We start from the raw sequence: 10,192 nt of genomic DNA, 5'->3' as shown, positions 1-10,192 counted from the left end.
TTTCGATTATTTCGAAAATATATGGGATACTTTTTCATTTGATGACACAAGTCGACACAATAAATGTCGTTTTATCTTTGTTATTCACTAAATGCCAAGAAAGATAAAATGATGCTTAGATCGACTTGTGTCTATAAATAGAAAGCAGCTATGATTAAATTCTGTTAAAGTCTTTTTACCATTTAAATTTAAATTCTTTTATTTTTCGCTTGTTTGGAAATAATTTATTCAACATAAATTGATCATAGTTTTCTATTGCTGTATTTCCTCGAAGAAATTATTTTTAAAAATAATTTCACCAGATTTAATAACTTTTTTAATGCGAATTTAATATATATGTACATTTTTTTTTAAACGTGAAATACTTACATTTTTTATTTTGAAAAATATTTTTACATATCATGACACAATCAAGTGATTGCAACATAAATTCCAAACAGTTGCAGTTTCCAAACTTATAGTTAATACGACGTACACAGTATTGAAAATAATTATTTATACAACATACCGCTACATCCGTCAGTTTCAAGCATGCACTAGTTTACATTGCAAACAGCACCTTGCGCTGATTACCTTGACTCTCCTGCATTCATCTTGGTAAAATTTCGCGCAACCTCTTTTTCTCCTTTTTTTCATTTTTTTCTCTCTGAAATTTTAATTTATTAATTTTTATAAATTATATAAATATTAATTTAATTTTACAGATTATATAATTTTCACAATTTATACGAATTGCAAGAAATTTAATTATTGTATATAATCTATCTTTTATTAGTATTTTTATAATATCTCGTCAAATAAAAGGTTTCGACATATTTTTGTATTTAAATTTGCATCTTTAAATTATTGTTATAAACTGTAAACAATGAAGCAGCATTAATGACAATATATTATATATAATGACAATATATTATGAACCTCTTTCTACGCCTACGTAATTTGTCTCGTCAGTGCGAACAACTACGCGTATTATATCTCAACAAAAATTGATTAAATAACAATCATCCTCTAAATCCCTTTAATCCTTTTGTAAATTATATAACAAGATAGAAGCCAAAATGAGGAATAATCCATTATATGAATCTTTATTAATTTTGTACCTGATGTATATAACTTACCTACTAATACAAAAGAATCGTACGATTCTTATAATATTTTCCATCGTATCTATTAGTTTTTATGATAAAGTAAAAGTGAAAAAGAAATTTTTTCTTGTAATATACATATATGTATACACGGAAGGAACGATTTTAATGAAAAATCAAAAATTTTGTTGGATACAGATCTGAAAATAATTTATTGGACCATTAAAATAATTATGTTGAAAATTAAAAAATAATGAGCAACACTGTAAAAAATTTTAACATTCTAGCAATTAATTTGAGTTTTAACAAAATTATTTTCAGATCTATATCCGACAAAATTTTCAGCAAAAAATCGTTTTTTCCGTGTATATTTAGGATGCGTTCGGGAATAGCTATTAGCGCTATTTATGTCATTTTATTTTCATCGTTTTGTAAAACATGGACAGAATTAACAAATAGTGCTAACAGCATCTCCCCGAACGCACCTTTAACGCTTGAAAACTGTGAAACATATAAATTAATAAAATTTATCAAAAAAACGTTGCAAAGATGTTAGATTTTTCTTGAAGATCTTTTTATGCTCTCTCGAAATTAAGTTGCGTGAGTTATTAGCCGTTTTACTGGCTATCGGATTTTCACGAACGCGACAGAAAATCACTGGAAATGGGGAACGAATACTTCTACCCTCTTCGACACGTGGCGTTCAATTTTAATGTCGCGATTGAGCCGGCGCGCGAAATTTTCAAAGACAGCAGCTCAATTTCTGACGCGAGTTAAAAATACCTTCACCATTAATAACAGAAGCACGGAAACTTCCGTGCAGAAGCGCGAGTGGCTCGCGTGCTTGTTTGAATCTTGTTTCTATTCACCCTTGTACAGGAAAAGTTGAGGGACTTTCAAGTTTGTAAAAAGGACTAATAACAAAAATCGTATAATTTAAAGTATCTTATTAATAACTATAATCGAATCTGATAATAATAGTAATAATCGAAAAAACGTATAAAAAAGTGCATACAATGTTTTTCATATTTTTCTTTATATAGACTCTTTGGTCCATTCCATAAATGTAATAAGAATAGATTGTGCATTCCTATGAAGTTGTCATTCTCAATTTAGAAAGAATGAAGTAGCTTGAAACGCTCTCTTTTTCTGAAGTATTCAGTTGAAGGGAGTTACCAATGTGCTCAACTCTTTTTAACAGAGCACAAATACTAAAATCAAAGAATGCGAGATCTCTATTCTTCTATGTTTTTTATATTTTTTTTATTTAAAAATTTTTTTATTTTTGAAATTTTTTTTTATTTTTGAAATTTTATTTTATTTGGTTTCAATTTCTCTTATTCTGTTACTCAATCGTGTATTGCTTTTTAACGCCTGAGAGAATTTAGTTCTAGAGCGCTTAATAAATAACGATATCTACCTATCTATATATGCTTCATTTAGACTCGAGTTTTTTCTAACACAAAGATTGCGAAATTGATATTTTATTATTTATAATACGGTGATTTAAAGTAAATTCTTATGAAGTAAGTGTTAGCAAAATACAGATAGATAAAAAAAATTCTTTCTCTTGCATTTTCATTTAAACAATTCACTATTTTATTATCCAATTTTTTGCGTATCGTTTCAAATTTTTGTCATTTTGTATTTTTAAGTAGATAAGGATAATATAATAATTATCTGTAAAAGACTTAATAACTATCGTGATTAATTTCGTTACTCTTTTAATAGATTATACATTATTTGATATTCTAATGATGTTGAGCACGATATCATAATATCCAAATAAAATTAGAATTTGATGCTTAACGATGATAAGCTTGGTGTGGCAGCTGATACGTACAGGTCCCAAGGGTCTCGCTTAAATTTTAGTCTAAAGATAAGATCGTATTATTAAAAAATAAGGTAATTTATATTCCCGCTATTAACATATTCTTAAAAACCAACGATATTGATCGAACAATCTCTATTGACGTAACATAGATAATTATTATAATAATTATGTCCGATAACAAGTTGTTATAGCAGTAATCTCAATTAATGTGAAATATTATAATTGCGTCTGTTCACAATCATAGTGAACAATTATTTTCGATGAATAATAAATGTTTATTCTCAATTACTATTTGCTATGATTAATTAACTTTATTAACTCGACGACTCTTTTCATCTTCGATTTCCGACTTGCTTATAGACGTCTTGATCTGTGAACTCTGTACATACTGGAGTGAACCTTCCCTGTCTCTTCCTTTCCTCTTGCTTATGAAAGCATGTGATGGAAGCAGCACAGAGCTGCAAGAGCTGTACGACTTAAGGACATCTGCCTCGTTCTAATATAGTATATTAAAGCGAGGTACATATTCCTAATAGCGAATTCGATTGGACAGATTCATGCACTGGTGCATATTAAATCATATTACATCGTACACAAATTGATGTAAAGATTTGTGTTTATTATATAAATATAGAAACTGATTAAACTGTGAAATATTTAATACATTTTATTACGCTATTAGATAAAATATGTATTTATAATTTAAAATATTTACACTTCATTTTTACAAATAATCATATACAACGGCTTTAATATACACCACTGTGCATTATTGTGCCCAATCAAATTCTCTATAAAGCCTAAGACACAATTGAAAGCACAGGCAATAATCCGAGTAGAAATTGAATCAGAGTGCGATTAAAGCCCCTAGCTGATTATCCCTAATACAGTCAAGACCTGATAAGGAATCTTGATAGAAACTATGTCAGGAATGTAACATAATTTTCCGATTGTAATCTGACAGCTCTGTTTCTATTACCTGCACTTTTCAATTATCTCAGGGTTCAGGCTTAAGTCGCATAACTGTCATTCTCTCGCACAGTTCAGCCACCTCCACAATGATTTCAAGGTTTACTCTAATATCGTATATACAGAGCTCATTAGTTTTGATCGTGCTTACAATTACGGGATGAAAATTCTGAGAAAAATTCAAATTGTTGTAAGTGAAGATATGTCATTTGATAATTCTATTAATTAATACATTTTAATTTATAACAATTAAAATATGTTAAGAATATTACATTAATGAATAATTGTTATACTTAGAGGTACGTGCGCGACAATTTCTATAATCGAAGTCGATAGCACTCTCTTCATGAACCTGTATGGTACGCACGTGCAATTCCGTGATACAGGCACGTTTCATCGTCATCGTCATCATCGTCGTCGTCGTCGAAACCCGTGTCACATGATATCGTGCATTATCATAGATATTGGCTAAGGGCTTTAGCTTCGGGGCGTCGGTACGTTAACAGGCCTCATAAATAAAAAATATCGTCTTGTAGCATGAAATCCGCCGTCGACGGAATGGCGTCTCTCCGAGAGCGTATCTTGCCGCACCTCAGCCGCCGCTGTCTCCTCGGCCGTCTCTTCGGTTAAGAAGACTCGTTTCTCATTCTTTCCATCCCTTTGAAATACACGGATCCACTTTACACTCGATACGCTATAATACCACTTACGTTCTCCATACCGTCGTCGGTCTCGGTATGCTGCTATAACGACGAGGAAGGCGTTTCTTTCACATCAAGATAGTGTCATAGGATTTGCTTTTCAAATGCTTAAGATAAACAATGAAAAATCTTGCTTCAGCGTAAATTTCCGTCAAATATTTGCGTATATTATTTTCGGACACGATTTAAAATTCCAATTATGCAGAATATTAAATTAACATATTAATATCTAAAAAAAAAAGTCCTATTCTTTTTTCTCCTTTTTTTCTAAAGCTTAACGGTTCTTTGAATAAAAAAAATTCAATAAATGGATAAGTTAATGTATTCAGGAATGTAATATTTTATAAAATATACATATAATAATTTATACATATAAAAAAATTGAAAGTTGATGTCATCTATTTTAATGCTTAATGAATGCATAAAAGAAGTTTATCTTGTATATGATCGTTATCTGTTATTAAAATGTACTAAAATATTACATTAGTCTATATTAATGTCAAAATGGATCCTCTCTCAATGTTAGAATTTTTTTCTGTATATTGGAAAACCATAGAATAAGTCATGTTTTCCAGTACATTAAACTTGCGTACGAGGATCCTTTCGACTTTCTCTTATCCGTACTTATCAGTGCTTCTGAAGTGGATCTTTGCTTGGATCGCAAAAATGTAGAATTTAAGAATGATACTATCATAAATGAGATAAAACTAGCTGTATTCTCAGCAGCTAGGAATAATTTCGTTGTAAACTTCCAAGGAAAGGAGAAAATTCTCTGTTATACCCGAAAATCATGTCTCTACGAATCAAATTGGATAATAATCAACTGGGAATGAAAAAATCGAATAAAAATTTCCTAACCCGCTTTCGCTCTCTCTCTCTCTCTCTCTCTCTCTCTCTCTCTCTCTCTCTCTCTCTCTCTCCTCTCCCCCCTCTCTCTTATTTTCTCTTTCAAAGGCGATGATATCCAGAGGAAGCGTAGGTTGCTACCTTCCATAAACTTTCGTAATTCAATCTGTGGGCAGTGCAAACTTCGTCGTGAATCATTTCGTAGGTCAGCTTTTGCGTGAGTGATACTAGGTTAGTTTAATGGAAACATGGTAGCTATTGCAACGCATGGCAAAAAACATTCTATATATACTAATAGAATATATTATGGGTTCCATATTTGCTTGCAGTTAAATGTACATGATGCATATAATTGAGAATTTTTACTGTAACAGTCACATACATATGCGAAATAACAGTAATTGCGAGGCAATTAATTGTCCATTTAATCATTCAGTTAATTACATGCGCTAGTAATCAATTACTTATTTAGTTAATAATATACTTTATCTCATCTGATTTTGTTCAATTGGAGGGTTGAACCGCATTGTCTCTCTTGCAATTATATCATGCAACCATTTTGGGTTAATAGCGTCCTTAATACAGTCATAATTTATCATATAAAATATTTCAGTCATAACATAGTTACAATTTATGTTAATTTATACAATAAATTTCTGAGTAATTTAATGTATAATATCATACTGTAGATATCAGAATAATTTAATTAAGGAGAAAAACAGATGTATTAGGTTGGAACGAAAGTTCGTAGCGTTATTTCATTTATATCACGTTTACATGTTTTTAAAAAAAAATTTGGCAATTGCATCATTTAATAGAACAAAGTTTCAGTTTTAAGAATCTTCTTTTTAATTTCGGTACGTGCGCGCTCGCGCGTGATATATCATTAGTTATTTTCTGCCAAGTTATAAAATATAGGAAATCTTTATTTTTGCATATCCGATTTTCTTCATAAATCTGCTAGAACAGCAGATATATATTTATATTTTCTCAATCTTAATGATTTTATAGAATTAGTTATAGATTTTATAGAAATAGTTTGTAAAATTTCATCTCTCTAAAATATTAACTTCAAAATAATATCTTGGAAATGCATCTTGAAAGTTCTGTCCAAATCTTCTGAAATTCAACTTCAAGAAATAAAGTTATTAAGGAATAATTTAATTTTTCTCGGAATTGAAATATATATAACACGTCTAAAAAACAAATACTGGATGAATTATTAATATATCACAAGAATTAAACTTTGAAATTTTCAGTTTTGTATGCTAAAACGAAGAAGCATTTTCGGTTTAACTTTGGTGAACTTTGTTAAGAGAAATCGATAATATATGTTGTTCTGTGTAAGAAAATACTCGTTGAATTATTAATACAAAAATTCTCATGCATACGCAAATCTTGCGTTCTACAAGAACTCACCGTTTCAGTTTCTGACAGCGGGACATAAGAGAAACGCGAGAAAAATGAAACTCCTTACTTATTTAATGGAAAAGATCGAAACTGTTGATGAAACCGAGTAGCACAATCGCGTTATCACATTGTTAATGGTCTGATTATAGCCACGACTCCATACTTTGGAGATTCAATCTGTATCCCTTGTTGACCTGTTCATAAAATAATTAATCAAAGAGCTCAAGTAAAAATACATCGATTTTTTTCAATTATGGGGGAGCGTTTTATTGACAAGTTTAAGTAAAATATTATGTGAAATGGCGCTTAAAATAACAAAATGGTTGGGTGAAACATCAGGTTAAGCTTAACCACGTATATGTACATATACGTGGTTAAGCTTAACCTGATGTTTCACCCAATGGGCTTCATCCACGACAGGTTAAGCCTAACCACAAGTTAATCAGGTAATGAAAAATCGAGCCTAAGAGAGTAAAAATACAAACACACACATTTTTTCACTTTTTTCAAGGATAATTGTATTTTCACTTTCTTAAAGTGAGATTTCACTGCAAAAAATTTAGAGTGATACATACATCATTTTGTTATTTTAAGCAAAATTTTCACGCAATGTTTATATATATATATGTATGTGACAATCTTGCGTTTCGCGGGTTTTCTCCGTGTTCAGATCCATTCTTGGATGGATTCAAGAATGGATCTGAACACGGAGAAAACCCGCGAAACGCAAGATTGTCACATAGGTAACACCCGTGAAAGCCTCAAGAATATATGTATGTATTGTATATGTATATACACGCACGCACGCACACATACATAGGGTATCGCCGACAATGAATAAAGAAATCCGATATAGAATTTCCTATTGGCGCGCTATCTCGTTGTGCATTCTGAAAATGTTAATAGATGCGTGCAATATGCTTTTACTGCAAATCCGTAAATCGATGAGTTATTATGGCATCACATTTGCATTAAATAGACGAGAACAGAGATAAAATTTGCACTAATAGCTCGGTGCCAGTAATCATTAATTTCAAATCGTATTCCATTATAATTATCGTGCAATGACTATGCGCATTCTTGTGGAAATGTAGCATATGCAATGTATTATTATTTTACAACTGACTCAACATATTCCTTCTATTTTGCATTTGCATGTTATGATGTATACACAACAAATTGATTTTGAAATATACATTAATCCAACGATTACACCTTTCTCAAAATCTTTATACAATCATATTTAAGTTTAACAAGTATGTTCTTTAGTTGTAGTCTTTATGATATTGTAAAATGCAATCTAAAATCATACAAACGAAATACATGAAAATATATTAATTAATTAATTTCTAATAGTTATGAAAATATACTGCTATAAGTGTTGTGTTTTCTTTTAAAATACAATGAAAATTTTTTTTCTCTTTTGATATGTAATAGAATATTTTTTACTTTAATTTATACTGAACCAAGAGAGAGTTTTTGCTGGATGAGATAAAGAATGGGAAGATATTGTATTACGAAAATTTTAAATATATACGCGAAATATTGGAGGTACATACGTGAGATTTACAGAAACGACGCGCACATGTTATTCTTAATAACACTTTGAAACACTAACGAAATCTGATCGATTTAAAATAGTGCATTAGACTAACGGGAGGTATATTTTCACATCGAATGTCACGCCAGTGTGGACGTAAAATTTGTCCGCCAAGATCACAAATCAGTCAGCAGCAAACAGGATACAGCATAAATTAAAACCAACATGCTCGTAAATTTAATTGAAATGGAGAATTCACGTCGTTTTCGAATCAGATGCGACGTTTTCACTATTTGGGCTGCCTGACCGCGCTCGCGGATCGCGAGCATTTAACGAGTCCAAGCATTGATTTTCATTAACGAGCAACGAAGGCGAGCTAAAATTTCCCATCGAATTCGGACAAAATGAAAAAAAATGCACAAAATGCACGCACGGTCGTTAAAAGATTCGACTTTGCGAAATTTCTATAGAGATTGTTTGTGCACATTCAACCTGTATGTGTGACATTAACTTTGAATTAAACACAATTCCTAAAATTTTTGTTTCATTAGAATAAAAGAAAACTTAGTGAACATAGAAGGATTGTTATAACTTTGTTATAAGAATTATAACAGTCTTTGTCACTAAGTTTCCTTTTATTCTATTATGTTTGATATCTTTTGTAATAGAAATAATGATTTATTAGGCAGAGAGTATATAATTATTTTGAAGATACAACAAAAGCATTTTCAAATCTGTATTATTATTCACCTAAATTTTTAGATGCTTCAGCAAAATCATTCTTACCGTGTTATAATAATTATTTTTCTACAAATATTTATTATTTTTAAGATTTTATTTTAATCGAGATTTTCGAATCATCAAAATTCTCTCCTTTCTCTTTCTTTTTTTTTCTTTCTCTTTTATTATTTTTTTACACGTAGAATTGACGCAGCGTGTTCTCCATTCCTGAAATATATCTAATTGTTATGAAATATGCCAGCGTAACGTGCAACGTCAGTTGAGCTTCGAGAGAGCTTACCGATCCAATTGAAAATTTATCCAAGCTCCCTAATCCACTCGCGAGCCAGCTACCGATTGTATGTCGAATTTCAGTGGCGGATCGCTCGCAATCTATCGAATTCCACGCGTGCACGTCATTATTAACGTACCGAGTAAGTACGTGAGAGTACAACGCGCACGGCTGTCAGACTCCTCGAAAAGGAGCAGTCGATCGATTAAATGAATGTATTTTCTATCTCAACATTTGTACGGGAAAAAAATATATTTACAACATCTTATTATTATATCGACATCGTATTAAAAGAAAATCATAAACCATTTCTTTATTTTAGATTAAAAATTTAGAAGAATTTCTCTATTTTTTTATTATAAATAATATCACACAGAAACTTGTAGTAACATTTCCAATGTTACCTACTATAATATAACTGGAACATTGCAATGTTGCTGCAATATTACTGAAATGATTTATAGGAAACATTTTTAATTTACGTATTTAATGAGTTGTGTGCACATTGAAAGAGATACGATTTAATTTTTTAATGCTAGAACTGTCGTTAAATTTTTAATTTAGTTTTTTAATAGAAAATTTACTGTTATATATTTTATAACTATATTTTCTTGGCTTTTTTTATAATTCTGCCTCTTCTCTTCTGCGTAATATTTATTCAAGCTATATACACGCTTTCACTTAATAAATCATTTATATAATAAATCAAATTGTACATTTCTGTATTGAAATGCGAGTCTGTAATAAAACACTAAAAAGCTTTTTGATGATGGTAAAATGTAAAAGATATATTTA

Source organism: Mycetomoellerius zeteki, unplaced genomic scaffold (assembly GCF_001594055.1).
Source record: "Mycetomoellerius zeteki isolate Tzet28-1 unplaced genomic scaffold, Tzet1.0 scaffold25, whole genome shotgun sequence".
NCBI classification, from domain to species: domain Eukaryota; kingdom Metazoa; phylum Arthropoda; class Insecta; order Hymenoptera; family Formicidae; genus Mycetomoellerius; species Mycetomoellerius zeteki.
Note: the sequence above shows the minus strand (reverse complement) of the source record.